Source organism: Pristiophorus japonicus, chromosome 16 (genome assembly GCF_044704955.1).
Source record: "Pristiophorus japonicus isolate sPriJap1 chromosome 16, sPriJap1.hap1, whole genome shotgun sequence".
In the NCBI taxonomy this organism is placed as follows: domain Eukaryota; kingdom Metazoa; phylum Chordata; class Chondrichthyes; family Pristiophoridae; genus Pristiophorus; species Pristiophorus japonicus.
In genome coordinates this window covers 62,613,937-62,633,919 of record NC_091992.1, presented here as the reverse complement: position 1 = coordinate 62,633,919, position 19,983 = coordinate 62,613,937, and the positions used below count along the sequence as shown (strand labels likewise).

The window sequence follows — 19,983 nt, the reverse complement described above, 5'->3', positions numbered from 1 at the left end:
AGGGGAATGGGCAAATGCATGGCAGATGCAGTATAATGTGGATAAATGTGAGGTTATCCACTTTGGTGGCAAAAACACGAAGGCAGAATATTATCTGAATGGCGACAGATTAGGAAAAGGGGAGATGCAACGAGACACGGGTATCATGGTGCATCAGTCATTGAAAGTTGGCATGCAGGTACAGCATGTGGCCTTCATAGCTCGGGGATTTGAGTAAAGGAGCAGGGAGGGAGTGCTATTGAGGGAGTGCAACGAAGGTTCACCAGACTGATTCCCGGGATGGCTGGACTGACATATGAGGAGAGATTGGATCAACTGGGCCTGTACTCACTGGAGTTTAGAAGATGAGAGGGGATCTCATAGAAATGAATAAGATTCTGACGGGACTGGACAGGTTAGATACGGGAAGAATGTTCCCGATGTTGGGGAAGTCGAGAACCAGAGGACACAGTCTAAAGATAAGGGGTAGGCCATTTAGGACTGAGATGAGGAGAAACTTCTTCACTCAGAGAGTTGTTAACCTGTGGAATTCCCTACCGCAGAGAGTTGTTGATGCCAGTTCATTGGATATATTCAAGAGGGAGTTAGATATGGCCCTTATGGCTAAAGGGATCAAGGGGTATGGAGAGAAAGCAGGGAAGGGGTACTGAGGTGAATGATCAGCCATGATCTTATTGAATGGTGGTGCAGGCTCGAAGGGCCGAATGGCCTACAGCTGCACCTATTTTCTATGTTTCTATGACACTGTGTTTTGAAACGTGTCAGGTGGACAAAAGGAAAACTGGGGTAATGGATAAGCCTAAGGGCAAGATGTGAGAGATGAAAGGAGGTGCCCCAAAAAAGTGGCAGCAGGAAGGGTCAAAATACGAGAAAGGGGAAGAAGAACGGACTTGTTTTAACTGTGGAGAGCGAGGGCAACTTGTGAGGGATTGGAAGAAGCCTAAGAAAGGGAAGACTGAGGTCCCACAGACAGAAGGCCCTCAGCCTAGCCCCCCTAGTTACGAGGAGTTGCTCAGATATGTGGCCGTGTGAAGGCATCTTAAGGAAAAGTCCCTGCAGTCCATGGGGAGAACCGCAGGAAACCCAGGCTTGAAGGGACGCGCCCAGCCTGAGTACCTGTGTAACCTTAAAGGATGTTGTTTAAAAGTTTTCAGTTTGTATGAAAGTTTTTGTGTGGAAGTTTTCCCGACTGTGAATGTTTGGAGAGTTAAAGAATTTTTCAATTGTCTGAAAGTCTGTCTTTAAGAAAAAGAGTGTCTGTATGTTTGTTTTAGTTCTGCCCACCTTTTCGGACAGAGTTGAAAGTATTTTTTTGACTCTTTGTAATGTTGTCCTGGATGTGGAAAGTTTTAAGGAAGTGTGAATAAGTTAAATGTTGTACCTAGAATTGAATGAAATTTTGAGTTAGAAATGTAGGTGTGGTTTTATTTTGATTATGATTCACGGAGTTGTGAAATGCACAGAAGACCTTTTGTTCTGAAAAGATAAGCTACAGCCTTGAAGTTAATTACTATTCGAATTGTAACAAAACACCGTCTTTTCAATTTGGTTGCAGAAAGGAGAAAGGAAAAGTTTCTGTCTTTGCGTGGTGTCCCTTGAAAATTAAATTGGAGTTATTGAGGTTAATTAACCTATGAAAACCTGACTTTCATTGTGGCCATGGTGAAATTCTGGTTATTTCAAAGTGTGAATGTCTCTAGTTCCGGACATGAGACTTTCACATTGAGAAAAAAGGACACCCAATGTTAATAATGATTTTTGCTAGGATAAATAAAAAGATGGCGTTTGGTTGTTTGGAAAAGTTTTTCTTATATTTACATGAAGTGACCTAATGACACCAGACAATGTTTTTCTCCGCCTTATAAACCTAAAAAGAAGTTAACCCTTTCCGCTGACAGGTGTTTTCTTAATTCAGCAAGGAACCACTTTTGAATTGCTGAATTAAATTTTAAAGATTTTGTACATTATTAAATGAAAGTTTCTTAATTTGAAGTGAATATTTGCCCCATGAGGCAGAAGGAATTTTATGATTTGACGAATTAAACCCTTGGGCTCTTAAGCAGGGTCACAATGGATTCACTGCTTCTTTTGTTTTAAGCAGGTGACCATCAGGAAGAAAGGGTGGAATTGGCAATGGGGGCAGGATATCCCGGACCAACTTGGAAGAAACAACTTAGAAGCGAGTAGAGAAGGTGGGATGGTGGTCCCATTTGAGGGAAGATGTAGGGGATTACTGTAAAACCTGTTTGGTGTGTGCAGCTAACAATCCTGACCCACACAAAAGAAAGGCTCCCCTGAGACATACCCGTCGACCAGAGGGACCGTGGCAGTGTGTGTGCAGGTGGATTTTATCAGAACTCTGCCCACCTCTAAGAAGGGCAATAAATACTGTTTCGTTTCACAAAATTGGTTCCCACTTTAACTGACAAACAAACTAAGGAAGTGACTCGGGACAAGTTCCTGAATGACCTTTGGGAAACTTTAAAGGAACTGAATCTTGGGGCTGCCCATAACATTGGGAGGGCACACCAATGCAACCGACTACACCTGACCCCAAGTAAACCTCAGGAGTGGGGGTGGGAAGCCAGGGAATGGTATGAAACATAGCCAGGGTGGGAGTGTTTGAACTCCTGTACAAGGGACCGTATAATATCATTGGTAAAGCTAGTCCCATGGTATATGCAGTCCAGTTACCTAAGAGAATTAAATGGTTTCATATTAAACAGATTTTTCAGCCCGCTAGCAGGTCACCGAGACGACAAGAAACGATCACGAGTATGGTGAGCCGGATTCATCCTCGCCAGTGGGATGAGAAGGAAGGGGTGCCCGATGGGATATCTCCACCGAATCAGATACAGTATGATCCAAATGAAAGTGGACAGGACACGGGAGCTGTAAGAGCCACCCCGGCCCCAGACCCGACACCACCTCCTGTCCACAGGCAAACTCCACAACCCCCTCCAACACCACGACGCACTGAAAGAAAGAGAAGGAGGCCCCCTTAGATAGTGTGGATGCTAGAAGTAGGAACGGCCAAGGGTATAGGACCAGGGTACATTTCCAGTGGTATGGTAACTGTACCACTGCAACCATCCATTATATCAGGGGATGCAAGGACGGGAGCGCGGTTGTACAAACGGTAGAATTAAAAATACGTCTTGTGAATAAATCAGATTTGTGGGAATAACTAATTGTTTGTCCGAAACACATCCCAGGACCACCAAGCGGGCTCGTGGTAATCCCAACTCAGCTGATGTTATACCATGATGTGCATCACAAAGTGGTGCCTGTAATACTGAATCTGACTAAAGTGCGACTACCTGGGTGGTGTAAGCCTGAAACAGCGCGGTTGGTTATATGGGAGAGTGGTACAGGAATTAATCAAGAGGAATTGACGGAGGACCAAATCTTGACCATTCATTTGCAGGATGTGGTTAAATATTTGAAATGCCATGCTAAAAAAAGAAGTAAACCAGATTATAGAAGAGAACAAAAAGGCCTTTGGTGAAACTGCTCGCAATGATGCATGTGTAATTTATGGATCTTGCTTAGTGGAACAAGCCTGAGAAAACCTGCAACGTATTGCTGAGGGAAAGCTCTCCTCGTGGGGAACTGATAGATGACCTGAGAGCAATGTCCACTTTCCAACTTACTAAGACACTGTACCAACATAACTTGTTTTGCTTTACCCCCAGTCCAACCTGTGAGGCTTGGGGCGAGGGTTTTATTAAGCATTTATTTGCATAGACAAGTCGATATTGCTGCAGAAGATGATTTAAAGAAGCAATTACACCAGCACGTGGTGCGACTTGGCGATGACATCCCACCTCTACCGGAACACTGGGTAGAGTTAAGGAAACGTGTTAAACAGTCCCAAGACAATTATTATACCCTGGCCCAGAAGAACGTGAATTATGTAAAGAAGTGTCTAAGATTGGGGACGATTTGTCCTGGTGGGACATTGGGACGGATATCAGAATTCCTCCTTGGATACAGATTGCCTGGCATGTGTTGGTCGTTGTGCAGCCAGTGCTTGTGTTGAATATTCTGATAATAATCTGCCGTGTTAACAGGAGATTCCAACAGCACGAGTGGCTCAAGATGATACAGGAAACATTGATGAAAGGAAAGGATTACAAACTGAACGGAAAGTGGATCTGTAAGACTACAACATTTTTTCCGTCTCATTTTTCTGCTAATAACTGTGAAGATGGCTGACACAGACTTGGCCACTTGACCATACAAAGGTGTCCTCCTGACTCTGGCTCCCAGTCGCCTCAAGGGTCTCGGTCTCGCTGTGGTTCACACTCAGGGTCTCATCTGCAATCATAAATGAAAAGGGGTCCCGTCAGAGTGAGGTAGGGAGTTGCACCATGCAGCAAGCAACTTGCACACAATCATAAGCAATTGCCTGGTAGGCACCGGCACTTTCAGGGAAAGATGGCATTAAAGGAAGGCCTTCACTTGCCGATGCTGCACCCGGCGGGATCGGCACGACCAGCGGTCACAGGCAACATGTGGGCACACTCGCTGCTGCAGCGTTTCTTCAAGGTGTCTGAGCTGCTGGATATCTGGCTCGCCCCCACAAGTCCTCTGATGCTCCACACGGTGGTGAGAGACCATGGCCTGTAAAGCAAAGAAGGGTTGCTGAGTCACAGTGTCATGTGACCTCAGCAATTAGTGCGAGTGTGGATTCATTACACACAGGTGTAACTCTCACAGGAAAGGGAGCCACCATTGGGAGTTTGCACACATAGATATACAGGCCTCACCAATCAAATGCTGCTTCAGTGATGATACAGTGAAGGTGGGAAATAAGGGAAGGGGAAGGAGAGGCTCGCAGATGGAAGGTGAGGAGTTGGACAAACAGGTATTCACTTTCATCAGTCGAATGATGGTGTTGAGCCTTTTAGCAAGAGTTTACTGCCAGCAAGGGCAGACATCGACGATCAGGTCCAACACCGCTTTCAGTGCACCAGCACAGCCTTCGATCGCCTGAGGAAGAGAGGGTTTGAAGACCAGGACCTTGAATCCAGCACCAAGCTCATGGTCGAAAGGGCAGTAGTGATACCCACCCTCCTATATGGCTCAGAGACATGGACTATGTACAACAGACGCCCCAAAACACTGGAGAAGTACCACCATCGCTGCCTCCGCAAGATCCTACAAATCCATTGGCAAGATAGGCGCACCAATGTCAGCGTTCTCGACCAGGCCAACATCCCCGGTATTGAAGCACTGACCACACTCGACCAGCTCCGTTGGGCGGGCCACATTGTTCACATGCCTGACACGAGACTCCCAAAGCAAGCACTCTAAGCAGAACTCCTACAGAGCCCCAGGTGGGCGGAGAAACGCTTCAAGGACACCCTAAAAGCCTTCTTGATAAAATACAACATCCCCACCTGGGGAACCCTGGCCCACGACTGCACAAAGTGGAGGAAGTGCATCCGGGAGGGCGCTGAGCACCTCGAGCCTCATCGCTGAGAGCATGCAGAAACCAAGCGCAGGCAGCGGAAGGAGCATGCGGCAAACCAATCCCACCCACCCTTTCCTTCAACCACTGTCTGTCCCACCTGTGACAGAGACTGTAATTCCCGTATTGAACTGTTCAGCCACATGAGAACTCACTTTTAGAGTGGAAGCAAGTCTTCCTCGATTCCGAGGGACTGCCTATGATGATAATGATGATGAGCCTATTGCGGTGTGGTCCCAGACACCTCCACAGCGATCTCTCTCCCCGCATTCACAATGACAGCGCGAGTCGGACTGCCTATGTCGGGATACAGAAGGCGCCTCCTTCTCTCCACAGCGTGGATCAGGATCGTGGGTTCCACATCCGAGAAGTGGCTGGCCCTCCTTAGACCTCTGGTGTTAGCCATACCTCTGTGAGCAACACAGACAAACTCACTGCTCAGGGCCTCGCTGCAAAACCGGCCCTTTAAGAAGGCCAGGGAGCAGCTGCCTCTTGATGTGCAAATCGGCAAGAGCTGAATTTCACGGCCCAATCGAACACTCTGCCCCCACAAGGCAAACAGTCCACTCTCCCCACCCCCCACACAGAGCCCATCCCCCCCCACACACACAGCTCACTCCCCCTCCCCACACACAGAGCCCACCCCCTCCCCACACACACAGCTCACTCCCCCCCCTACACACAGCCCACCCACCCACCACACACACAGCCCACTCCCCCCCCCACACACACAGCCCACTCCCCCCCACACACAGCCCACCCCCCCCACACACACAGCTCACTCCCCCCCCACACACACAGCTCACTCCCCCCCCACACACACACAGCTCACTCCCCCACCCCCCACACACACAGCTCACTCCCCCCCCACAGAGCCCACCCCCCCGACACACAGCTCACTCCCCCCCCACACAGAGCCCACCCCCCCCACACACACAGCTCACTCCCCCCTGCCACACACAGCCCACTCCCCCCCCACACACACACACAGCTCACTCCCCCCCCCACACACATACAGCTCACTCCCCCCCCCCCACACACATCTCACTGCCCCCCCACACACAGCTCACTGCCCCCCCCCACACAGCCCACTTCCCCCCCCCCACACACACACAGCTCACTCCCCCCCCACACACAGCCCCCCCCCCACCACACACACACAGCCCACCCCCCCACACACACAGCTCACTCCCCCCCCACACACAGCTCACTGCCTCCCCCACACAGCCCACTCCCCCCCCACACACAGAGCCCACTCCCCCCCCCACACACAGCACACTCCCCCCCCACACATAGCCCACTCCCCCCCCGCCACACACAGAGCCCACTCCCCCCACATACACAGAGCCCACTCCCCCCCCCACACAGAGCCCACTCCCCCCCCACACACAGCACACTCCCCCCACCGACACATAGCTCACTCCCCCTCACACACACACAGCCCACCCCCCCCCACACACACAGAGCCCACTCGCCCCCCCACACACACATAGCTCACTCCCCCCCCACACACACAGCCCACTCCCCCAGCACACACACAGCCCACTCCCCCCCCACACACACAGCCCACTCCCCCCCACACACACAGCCCACTCCCCCCCCACACACACAGCTCACTCCCCCCCCCACACAGAGCCCACCCCCCCCCACACACACAGCTCACTCCCCCCCGACACACACAGCTCACTACCCCCTGCCACACACAGCCCACTCCCCCCCCCCACACACACACACAGCTCACTCCCCCTCCACACACACAGCTCACTGCCCCCCCCCACAGAGCCCACTTTCCCCCCCCCACACAAACACAGCTCACTCCCCCCCCCACACACAGCCCACCCCCCCCCACACACACACAGCCCACCCCCCCCACACACAGCTCACTCCCCCCCCACACACAGCTCACTGCCCCCCCCACACAGCCCACTCCCCCCCCACACACAGAGCCCACTCCCCCCCACACAGAGCCTACTCCCCCCCCACACACAGCACACTCCCCCCCCACACACACAGCCCACTCCCCCCCACACTCACAGCCCACCCTCCCCCACACACACAGAGCCCACTCGCCCCCCACACACACATAGCTCACTCCCCCCCCACACACACAGCCCACTCCCCCCCCACACACACAGCCCACTCCCCCCCCCACACACAGCCCCGCCCTGCCCACACCGCTCCACTTCTTTTCTTCAGCAAAAATGGCCATCGCATCCATTGCAGCGGTAATACAGGGCAAAAAGCATTGGTGCGCCTTTTGGTGGTGGTGTCCAATTTCAGCTCCTTTATCCCAGAATCCAGGCTGACACTCCCAGTGGCAGTACTGAGGGAGTGCCGCACTGTCGTTAGGGCAGTACTGAGGGAGCTCCGCACTATCGGAGGGGCAGTACTGAGGGAGCTCCGTCCTGTCAGAGGGGCAGTACTGAGGGAGCTCCGCACTGTTAGAGGGGCTGTACTGAGGGAGCTCCGCCCTGTCAGAGGGGCAGTACTGAGGGAGCTCCGCACTGTCAGAGGGGCAGTACTGAGGGAGCTCCGCACTATCGGAGGGGCAGTACTGATGGAGTGCCGCACTGTCAGAGGGGCAGTACTGAGGGAGCTCCGCATTATCGGAGGGGCAGTACTGAGGGAGTGCCGCCCTGTCGGAGGGGCTGTACTGAGGGAGTGCCGGCCTGTCGGAGAGGCAGTACTGGGGAGTGTCACACTGTCGGAGGGGCAGTACTGAGGGAGTGCCGCCCTGTCGGATGGGCAGTACTGAGGGAGTGCCGCACTGTCGGAGGGGCAGTACTGAGGGAGTACCGCACTGTCGGAGGGGCATTACTGAGGGAGCGCTGCATTGTCGGAGGGGCAGTACTGAGGGAGCACCGCCCTGTCGGATGGGCAGTACTGAGAGAGTGCTGCATTGTCGGATGGGCAGTACTGGGGGAGTGCTGCACTGTCGGAGGGGCAGTACTGAGGAAATGCTGCACTGTCGGATGGGCAGTACTGAGGGAGTGCTGCACTGTCGGAGGGGCAGTACTGAGGGAGTGCTGCACTGTCGGAGGACCAGTACTGAGGGAGCACCGCCCTGTCGGAGGGGCAGTACTGAGGGAGCCCCGCACTGTCGGAGGGGCAGTACTGAGGGAGTGCTGCACTGTCGGAGGGGCAGTACTGAGGGAGTGCTGCACTGTCGGAGGGGCAGTACTGAGGGAGTGCTGCACTGTCGGATGGGCAGTACTGAGGGAGTGCCGCACTGTCGGAGGGGCAGTACTGAGGGAGTGCCGCACTGTCGGAGGGACAGTACTGAGGAAATGCTGCACTGTCGGATGGGCAGTACTGAGGGAGTGCTGCACTGTCGGAGGGGCAGTACTGAGGGAGTGCTGCACTGTCGGAGGACCAGTACTGAGGGAGCACCGCCCTGTCGGAGGGGCAGTACTGAGGGAGCCCCGCACTGTCGGAGGGGCAGTACTGAGGGAGTGCTGCACTGTCGGAGGGGCAGTACTGAGGGAGTGCTGCACTGTCGGAGGGGCAGTACTGAGGGAGTGCTGCACTGTCGGAGGGGCAGTACTGAGGGAGTGCTGCACTGTCGGATGGGCAGTACTGAGGGAGTGCCGCACTGTCGGAGGGGCAGTACTGAGGAAATGCTGCACTGTCGGAGGGGCAGTACTGAGGGAGTGCTGCACTGTCGGAGGGGCAGTACTGAGGAAATGCTGCACTGTCGGAGGGGCAGTACTGAGGGAGTGCTGCACTGTCAGCGGTGCCACGTTTCACGTGAGATGCCGTGTTTCGGCCCCATGCGTCCTTGCAGATGGGTGTAAAAGATCCCATGGGCACTATTGGAAGAGGAGCAAGGGAATTTTCCCCGATGTCCTGGCCATTATTTATCCCTCAACCAACATCTCTGAAACAGATTATCTGATTATGATCTTATTTGTTGGGGCTTGCGGTCTGCAAATTGGATGCTGCGTTTTCTGTATTACAGCGGGAAAAGAACTTCATTGGCTGTGTAGCGATCTGGGACGTCCTGAGGTCATGAAAGGCGCTCGGCAAATGCAGGTCTTTCAATATATTTTGCAGGTACAAGAATAGTTACTCTGTAAGCTCCCGGTGCAGTCCGTGAGTTCGATAGAACAGGGTGATGTGCTCACGGTCACTCAGAAAACCATCGGCCTCCACTCACCCTTAGGGCGACAGAGTTTGACACGATCTATACTCTCTGGAATTTAGAAGAATTATCTCATTGAAACATAGGCCTAGAAATTTGAGATGGCCGCGAAACCGATTAAGGCCCAATGACGTTCAGCTGCGACAGGTCAGGGTGATCTCCGTCGCGTGAAAAATGTGAATTGTGGTCTTAGTCTCAGCACTAAAACCACTGCTTGATGGGCCATGCCTGATTCCCAGTCATGTGTGGCACAGGTTTTATTCAGCAGTTAAAGGGGAGGTGCATTTATGCTGCAGCAGCTCATTGTCAATCCGCTCAGACCTTCAGCTGCAAGCAGACGGTGGTGGCCACACACGGCGCTGCCTCAGCACGCAGACCGAGCCTGCAGATTCTCCGACGGGGCTCAAGGCACCAGTGGTGGCCGGGGAGAGGGGGCAGCACACTGGCAGGAAGCCCTCGCCACACACCATGTGAAGGCTCTCGCAGGAGTTAGCCGCCTGAGCAATGGACAGCACAGCGGTCCCATGGTCAGCCATCCGGTGCCCAAAGAGGTTTAATGACCTGACATGGCAGGTCAAGGTGAGTGAAGGCTTCAGCAAATGCCAACATTCTCAACCTATCACCACGCAAGCCTCACAATCGTGGCCCCACTTCACCGTCACAATCTCACCGCTTGCTGCAACACTCGCACCTTACACTGACGGCTATTCAACTGTGGCGGGCACATCGGCCAAAGACATTGCACGGCCACTCACTCACTCACACAGTTCTCTTCCCCTGGCAGGCCAAGGTCGAGCGTAAATAGAGAGAGAGAGCGATGGGGGCGGGGGGAGGAGGGGGGTTCAGGGGAAGAAGATACAGTGTCACTGCATCTGTCACTCGCAGATGCCAGCTCAGAAACTGGTACTGCACGTGTAACAGACGTGTGACAGGCATGTGACAGACGTGTGACGGGCGTGTGACAGACCTATGACGGGTGGGTGACAGGTGTGCAACAGACGTGTAATGGGTGTGTGACCAGCGTGTGACAGGCGTGTGACGGGCGTGTGACAGGCGTATGACGGGCGATGTCACGGCTGCCGTTGCAGCATAGGTGGAATTGACCTACCATCTTAGTGCTACAGCAGAAACTCAGCGTGCTCCCATGCAATCTCAGCATGCTCCCGTGCAATCTCAGAATGCTTCTGTGCAATCTCTGCGTGCACCCGTGCAATCTCACAGAGTGCTCCCGTGCAATCTCAGCGTGCTCCCGTGCAATCACATTGCGCTCCCATGCAATCACAGCGTGTTCCCGTGCAATCACAGCATGTTCCCGTGCAATCACAGCGTGCTCCCGTGCAATCTCAGAGTGCTCCCGTGCAATCACAGCATGCTCCTGTGCAATCACAACGTGCTCCCGTGCAGTCACAGCATGCTTCTGTGCAATCTCTGCATGCTCCCGTGCAATCTCAGACGCTCCCGTGCAATCACAGTGTGCTCCCGTGCAATCTTCGTGTGCTCCCGTGCAATCTCTGCGTGTTCCAGTGCAATCTCAGTGCTCCTGTGCAATCCCTGCGTGCTCTCATGCAATCTCAGTGCTCCCGTGCAATCTCTGCATGCTCCCGTGCAATCTCCGCATTCTCCCGTGCAATCACAGCATGCTCCCGTGCAGTCTCCGCGTTCTCCCATGCAAACTCAGTGCTCCCGTGCAATCTCAGCATGCTCCCGTGTAATCTCCGCGTGCTCCCGTGCAATCTCCGCGTGCTCTCGTGCAATCTCTGCGTGCACCCGTGCAATCCCAGAGTGCTCCCGTGCAATCTCAGCGTGCTCCTGTGCAACCTCCGCTTGATCCCGTGTAATCACTGCGTGCGCCCGTGCAATCTCCGCGTGCTCTTGTGCAAACTCTGCGTGCACCCGTGCAATCTCAGCGTGCTCCTGCGCAATCTCAGCGTGCTCCCGTGCAATCTCAGAGTGCTCCCGTGCAATCTTAGCGTGCTCCCGTGCAATCTCTGCGTGCACCCGTGCAATCTTGGTATGCTCCCTTGCAATCTCAGCGTGCTCCCGTGCAATCTCAGAGTGCTCCCCTGCAATCTATGCATGCTCCCGTGCAATCACAGCCTGCTCCCGTGCAATCTCAGCGTGCTCCAGCGCAATCTCAGCGTGCTCCCGTGCAATCTCAGAGTGCTCCTGTGCAATCTTAGCGTGGTCCCGTGCAATCTCTGCGTGCACCCGTGCAATCTTGGTGTGCTCCCTTGCAATCTCTGCATTCTCCCGTGCAATCTCAGCCTGCTCCCGTGCAATCTCAGCGTGCTCCTGCGCAATCTCAGCATGCTCCCGTGCAATCTCAGAGTGCTCCTGTGCAATCTCAGCGTGCTCCCGTGCAATCTCTGCGTGCACCCGTGCAATCTTGGTGTGCTCCCTTGCAATCTCAGCGTGCTCCCGTGCAATCTCAGAGTGCTCCCCGACAATCTCTGCATGCTCCCGTGCAATCACAGCATGCTCCCGTGCAATCTCTGCATTCTCCCGTGCAATCTCAGCGTGCTCCCATGCAATCTCTGCATTCTCCCGTGCAATCACAGCATGCTCCCGTGCAATCTCTGCATTCTCCCGTGCAATCTCAGCGTGCTGCCACCGTGGCTGGGTTGCCCACCGTTGACTGGGGTTGCAGGGAGGGGCAGCGGCCCTGCATGTTCTGCCCCAACAGATTGTTGGGAAAGTGCTGCCCCGGGGGAAGTGGCAGTGGGTCAGTGGAGCAGTCCCCTGCAGTGTCCTCTCTCTCAGGTTGGCAGCATTCCTGTTCCCATCACTGCCACCATGTCACTGCCACTGCCCTTGCCCGCTGCCGCTGTTCCCTACCATTGAATTGCCCCGGGTCTTCAGGGCAATGTGGAGGGAAGTGGCCCAGGAGGTCTCGGTCAGTGGTGTGGTCGTCAGCAGTCTCACACAGTGCCAGAAGAAATTCAACGACCTCACTAGAGTAGTCAGGGTGAGTACATGCTTCAAGCGGTCCTACATACCAGCATCCACACCTCAGTCTGTACACACTGCACAAAGCACCACATCCTCACCACTCACCCACCAAGCATCTGCACCTACTCAAATGCGAGTTTTGTACCTTTATGCTTTCAGATAGTCAGCAACCAGATGAGCAGCCTGTCCCTGAGCCCCGCAGTGAGAGCGAGGCGGGAGAAGAGGAGGAGCAAGGCACTGCATCACTGCATCTCTCACCTGCAGCCACCAGCTCAGATACTGGCGCGACGCGATGGTTAGAGGCAAGTTTAGTGGAGGGGTCTGCACTGGGCAATGCACTGGGGACGAGCGGGCTGCAGCGAGGCCAGACGGAAAGGGTAGCTCGATGGGGTGGCGTTCAAAGAAGGGTATGACAGGTGCAATGGCAAGGGTGCCCGAGAGCCTCTCGGCAATAGTAAGGAGTGCGGAGGAGTCCACCTCCAACATTGCACAGAGCTCTGTGCACACCATGGAGCCCATCATTTGCACTCTGCAGACGATGATGGATTCCCAGAGAGACCGTGCGGACCCAGCCCTCATGACGGGTGTCATGGGCGATGTGGCAGCTGCCATTGCAACACAGGTGGAAGCCACGCAACATCTTGGTGCTGCAATGCAGACAATGGTTGGTGGCCTGTTCTCAGGGACCGTCCTTCAACAAGGCTGATTGAGTGGGTACCTCCTCCACTGCTGCTGGGGTGGGGTTGCGGAGGGGAGTCGTGAGCATGATGGATAGCGGAGAGCCCTTGTCTCCAAGCAGCCAGCCGCGAGTTGCTGTGGGAGCTGGAACAGAGCTGGCACACCGGTCTGGCGCAGAATGAAGGCATCGTGGCTGCTGCCAGGATAGCGGGCATTGCCGGTGAGTACTCGGCGTGTGTGGTCACACACCAACTGGAGACTCAGTAAGTGGTCGCCTTTGCGGTTACGGAATACCTCAGGATTGTTATGCGGTGCCCGTAAAGTGACGTGGGTGCAGTCAATGGCCCCTGCACCGTGGGGAAGCCTGGTTTCCTGCTGAAGCCACATGCACGCTGGTGCTGCTTCTCTCTGGTCATGGGGATGGAAATGTAGTCCCTTCTCCTTCTGTAGAGAACCTGTGTGACCTCGTGGATGCAGCAATGGATGGCGAACTGCGATGTTAGATATGTCTCCTGTTGCACATTGGAAGGATGCGCTGGTGTAGAAATTGTGGACTATGGTGACCTTGACTGTCACTGGCAGAAACATTCCAGCGAAGAATGGACTGGCTAGAACGTCTCAAAGCGCTTTACAGCCAATGAAGTACTTTTGGAGTGCAGTCACTGTTGTAATGTGGGAAACGCGGCAGCCAATTTGCGCACAGCAAGCTCCCACAAACAGCAATGTGATAATGACCAGATAATCTGTTTTTGTTATGTTGATTGAGGGATAAATATTGGCCCCAGGAGACCGGGGATAACTCCCCTGCTCTTTTTTGAAATATTCCAATGGGATCTTTTACATCCTTCTGAGAGAGCCAATGGGGCCTCGGTTTAAAGTCTCATCTGAAAGACGGCACCTCCGACAGTGCAGCACTCCCTCAGTACTGGAATTTTGTGCTGCAGGTTCCTGGAGTGGGACTTGAACCCACAACCTTCCAACAACCCGATAACTGGGCTTGAGCTTAATATTCTGAATATCTGCCAAATAAATCAGCTTTGTTTTCAACAAATTGTTGTGGATTTCTCGTCTCTGTTCACTGACAGCAAAGTTGCCGTGCGGGTTAATCATGAAGCGTGTAAGTAATATCTTCCAGCGGCTCCCTCCCAGGGTGCAGAGATCCTTGGCACAGAACACAAGGCTCCTTTACAGCAGTGTTTAGAGGCACAAAGACCAACGGGGAGAGCTGGAAACAGACCTTCAAATCAGAGATTGGTGTAAAACTGCGATCTGTCCCTGACTGTAAGTGAAACGGCAGGTTTAAGATTCCAGTCTAAAAATGACTGGTAATTATTCTATAAAGATTTATTGTGTTTATGTCAAATAAATCAGCTTTTTGTCAAACACGCAGCATGTCAAGTATTTGATTCCTGGAAGACAAGAGACTTGTAGGAATCAAATATCCCTTACTGACTGTTCCACTTTTGGGCCTTTTCTCCTTTCTAACTCTAATTTATTTCGGTTGCTCTCGTGGACAAGTCCCAGCTCCCCCTACCTTCCAGGGTGCCTCTCCGAGCCTTGATATCCAGGGAAGGTATCGGTAACATGCCCAGGGTCACTAAACACAAAACCCAGTCTGTTAATCACTTTCAGCGGCTGGACTTAGCGTGTGTGTGAATAGAGCTTCATGCCTGCAAACCTGCTTTTAAATTTAAATCGAATCCACTCACAAAATGTATTTAGCACAAAAAACCAAGTAAACAGATCACATCAAATAATTAGCAAATGTTTAGAGTCAACAAGGTGAACAAGTAAACATTTCATGGCCCAATATTCTCGCCCTATATTCACAGGAGAAAGTCTATCGAACAGAATACAGGAAGACCCTTACTCTAAGAACATCATAAAACCCCAGCCCAAGTCCCTGCCCCACCCCCAGCCCAATTTCTGCCCCATCCCTCAGCCCAAGTTGCTGACGTGCCAGGATTGGGCATTGTGTGGGGGTCAGGTTTATTGGGTGTGAAGTGAATAGTGAGTGTCGTCATTTCACCCACTCCAATGTCACTTGTCTCACACACACGAGCTTTCCGAGAAATCATGGGTGGGTGTAAATGGGGTGGGGTTGGAAGAACATGATCTGGCTTCCCTGAATTCTCTCTCACTCTCTCGCTCCCCTCTCCCTGTCTTCTTTATGCCCCCACTCTCTCTCTCTCTCTTTGCCCCACTCTCGCTCCCTCTCTGACCGTCTCTCCCCCTCCCCAGTCGCTCTCTCTTTGGCCCTCTCTCTCTCCCTCCCCAGTCCCTCGCTCTCTCTCCCCCACTCTCTCTCCTCCTCCCCAGTCTCTCTTTCTCTCTCTCCCCCAGTCTCTCCCTCTCCCCCAGTCTTTTCTCTCTCCCGTCTCCCGCTTCAGCAGTCGCCCTCCCCGCCTCTCCCTCTCTCCCTGTCTCTCTCACTCTCCAGTCTCTTTCTCTCTCCCCAGTCTCTCTCTCTCTCTCTCTCTCTCTCTCTCTCTCTTTCTTCTCCTCTCCAATCTCTCTTTCTCTCCCCAGTCTCTCTCTCTCTCTCTCTCTTTCCCAGTCTCGCTCTCCCCCAGCTCCTCTCTCTCCCCCTCCTAATTCTCTCTCTGCCCCTCTCACTCCTCCCTCCCCAGTCTCTCTCTCTCACTCTCTCCCTGAGTCTCTCTCTCCCCCACAGTCTCTCTCCTCCAGTCCCTCTCACCCTCCGGTCTCTTTCCCCTCCAGTCTCTCTCTCTCACAACCCAGTCTCTCTCGCTCTCCCCAGTCTCTCTCTTTCTCTTCCCCAATCTCTCTCTCTCTTCCCAGTCCATCTTCCCCCTCCCCAGTCTCTATCTCTCTCCCCCAGTCTCCCTCTCCTTCAGTCTAGGTCTCTCTCCCAGTCTCTTTCCTCCTCCACAGTCTATCCAAACCCCATCCCACTCACTCTCTCTCACCCTCCAGTCTCTCTCTCTCCCCCGGTCTCTCTCTCTAACCCAAGTCTCTCGCTCTTTCTCTTTCCCGATCACTCTCTTACCCCCAGTCTCTCTCCCCAGTTTCTTTCTCCCCCTCCCCGTCTCTCTCTCTCTCTCTCCCCGTCTCTCTCTCTCTCTCTCTCTCTCTCAGCCTTCAGTCTCTCTCGCTATCCTCAGTCTCTTTCTCTCCCTCCAGTCTTTCGCTCTCTTTCTCCACTTCTGCAATCTTTCTATCCCCTTCCCAGTCTCTCTATTTCTCTCTCCCCGAGTCTATCTCCCCCCAGTCTCTCTCTCCCCTAGTCTCTCTTTCTCTCTCTCCCCCAGTCTCGCTCTCTCTCTCTCCCCCAGTCTCTCTGCCTCTCCCCAGTCTCTCTCTCTCACTCACCAGTCTCTCTTACTCACCCCAGTCTCTCTCTCTCCCCAAACTCTTTCTTCACGTCTCTCTCTCTTCATGTCTCTCTCTCTCTTCCCCCACTCTCTCGCTCTACCCCCAGTCTCTCTCTCTCTCTCTCTTCCCTCAGTCTCTCTCTCTCTCTCTCTTCCTCCAGTCTCTCTCTCTCTCTCTTTCCCCAGTCTCTTTTGCTCCCCAATGTTTCTCCCTCTCCACAGTCTCTCTCACTATCCCTCTCCCCAGTCACCTGCTCTTTCCCCCAGTGTCTCTCTCCAAAGTCTCTCCTGCTCTCTCTTTCTTTCCCAAGTCTCTCTCTCTCTCTTTCCCCACTCCCTCTCTCTCCCCAGTCTCTCTCTGACTCTCTCTCCCCCAGTTTCTCTCTCTCTTCCCAGTCTCTCTCTCGCCCAGTCACACTCTCTCTCTCTTCTCTAGTCTCTCTCTTTCCCACCGGTTATGTATTGATGTTTGGGGTCACTAGACTGTCGGAGGTCATCGGGCTGTACGCGCATATGCGCAGGCCTGGGTAGATAAGAGCGAGTACCATGTCATGTGTGGACTTTGGGCGCGAATAAAGTTGAACCAGTTTTACACCTGAGTGAGTTTACAGTAACAAGTTTTTCGAGTCATTATATACATTATATTTGGCTAGGAGGTAACTTAAGAACCTTTGCATGCACAGTGGGCACCATTGGAATTCTGGAAAGACTTGTGGATGGTGAGTGTAATGTATTCAACTGTCATTGCAACCCATGTATAAATTGACCTAAGTTGTACACCTTGAGAACATTGACCACTAGGTGGTGATCTTGTGGGAGACATGCCTAACCTGGACTTTCAGGTATAAAAGGGGAAGCTCCACCCACCTTCATCACTTCAGTGCTGGCTAATAAAGGTTACTGGTCACAGAGTGACCTTCTCTCAAGTATGGGCCTCGTGTACATTTATACTGTATAGAAAGGACATATCATTGGCGACGAGAATCTGGGATGTAAACCACGCGAACATGGCCACTAGCAGCACAGATGAGAGGTGCTGTGTCGGTGATGATTGGGACAATTTTATTGAGAGACTACAGCAAAGTTTCGTCACTAAGGAATGGCTGGGACAGGATTCGGCCGACAAACACAGGGCTCATCTCCTGACGGTTTGTGGATCCAGGACGTACTCCCTGATGAAGGACCTTCTAGCGTCAGAGAAGCCGGCAGACAAGACTTTTGAAGAGCTCAGTAAGTTGATCGGGGAACACTTTAAACCAGCGAGCAGCATGCACATGGCGAGACACCGGTTTTACACGCACTGGCGGCGAGTAGGGCAAAGCGTTCCAGACTTCATGGCAGATCTCCGGTGACTGCCGAGTCTATGTAAGTTCCCAGATGCATGCAGAGCAGAGATGCTGCGAGACTTTTTTATTGAGGGCATCAGGCATGCTGGGGTTTTCAGGAAACTGATTGAGACCAAAGATTTGACCCTGGAAACGGCGGTTTTGATGGCCCAGACATTTATCTCAGGGGAGGAAGAGACCAGAATGATGTTTGACAAAAATCTTGGTTTAAATGCAGCAAATGGACAGGGAGTCAACATTGTTAACGTGGCACACAGTTCTCCAGGCAGGCAGGGGCAATCGGACATGCCCGAGCATGTAGTTGAAACACAAAGGGGGAATTCAACAGAGACAATGGCTAGCTGAACGGCGATTCATGCCATCGCAAGGGACAATGCAGTCAGTAATGGGGCCTTCAACACCTGTCAATGGTATGCTTAAGGACAGTCACAGACAATCAGAGATGATGGACTGGTAATGGACCTTTAGTTTCCAACAACGGCTCATGTTGGAGGTGTGGAGGCAAACACCCAGCCAAACCTTGCAGGTATCAGCAATATACATGCAGAAACTGCAACGTCAGCGGTCACGTGGCGCGTATGTGCAGGAAGCCTGCAGCCAGGTTGATGTACGAGGAGGACGGGCCCGATGTAAGCCCTACGAGGCTAAAGGGAACACTGGGGGTAATCACTGGAAGCTGAAGTTCAGCGTGTTCATGTGGAGCACATATACAGTTCATACACCAGGACGCCACCGATAATGATGAAAGTGCTCCTCAATGGCATCCCAGTATCAATGGAGCTAGACACAGGGGCCAGCCAGTCCCTGATGAGCATCAAACAGTTCAACAAGTAGTGGGCGTCCAAGGCCAGGAGGCCAAAATTATTGCCGATTGACGCGCAGCTATGGACATATACAAAGCAGATCATTCCGGTGCTAGGCAGCACCACGGTAGTCGTGACCCACAAAGATTCGGAGAACAGATTTGCCACTCTGGATTGTCCCGGGGGATGGTCCCGCACTCCTGGGGAGGAGTTGACTTGCTGTCATGAACTGGAAATGGGGCGATGTCAATGCAATTTCCTCTGTGGAGCGAATATCATGCTCACAGGTCCTGGACAAATTTGACTCACTATTTCAACCCGGCATTGGCACTTTCATTGCGACCAAGGTAGTGATTCACATAAACCCGGACGCAGGCCAGTACACCACAAGGCCAGAGCGGTGCCGTACATGATGCGGGAAAAGATAGAAGGCGAATTGGACCGCCTACTGAGGGAAGGCATCATCTCGCCAGTCGAATTCAGTGACTGGGCGAGCCCGATTGTGCCGGTGCTCAAGGCGGATGGGTCGGTCAGGATATGTGGTGATTACAAGGCCACCATCAATCGGGTATCACTCCAAGACCAGTACCCGCTACCGAGAGCGGAGGACCTCTTAGCGACGCTATCCGGTGGTAAACTTTTTTCAAAATTGGACCTGACCTCAGCTTACATGACCCAGGAACTGGCGAGTGAGTCGAAGAAGCTGACCACCATCACGACACACAAGGGGTTGTTTGAGTACAACAGATGTCCGTTTGGGATTCGCTCGGTCGCCGCGATCTTTCAACGAAATATGGAAAGTCTCCTCAAGTCGATTCCAAGGATGGTGATTTTTCAAGACAACATCCTCATCACGGGTTGCGATACTGAAGAACACTTCCACAACCTGGAGGAGGTGCTACACAGACACAGACTGGACCGGGTAGGGCTGCGACTGAAAAAGGCGAAGTGCGTCTTCCTAGCTCCAGAGATAGAATTCCTGGGGATGACGGTAGCAGCAGATGGGATCAGACCTACTGCGTCCAAAACGGAAGCGATCCAGAGAGCACCCAGACCCCGTAACACGACGGAGCTGCGTTGATTCCTGGGGCTCCTGAACTATTTCGGTAACTTGCTTCCCAAATTGAGCACACTGCTAGAGCCGCTACACGTGCTCCTACACAAAGGTTGCGAGTGGGTCTGGGGGGACAGCCAGGAAAGGGCATTTGATAGAGCACGCAATTTGTTATGCTCCAACATAGAAACATAGAAACAT

General features: G+C 53.1%; 1 protein-coding gene across 1 annotated transcript in view; it reads left to right on the top strand.

The window, feature by feature from the left end:
- Window positions 1–14,492: 14,492 nt before the first annotated feature.
- LOC139226546 (alpha-2-macroglobulin-like) overlaps window positions 14,493–19,983 on the top strand; it is a 209,663-nt gene continuing 204,172 nt past the window's right edge. The window contains exon 1 of the mRNA XM_070857384.1: window positions 14,493–14,525. The gene's annotated coding sequence lies outside the window, so the exon portion shown is untranslated. The remainder of the gene's footprint in view (window positions 14,526–19,983) is intronic.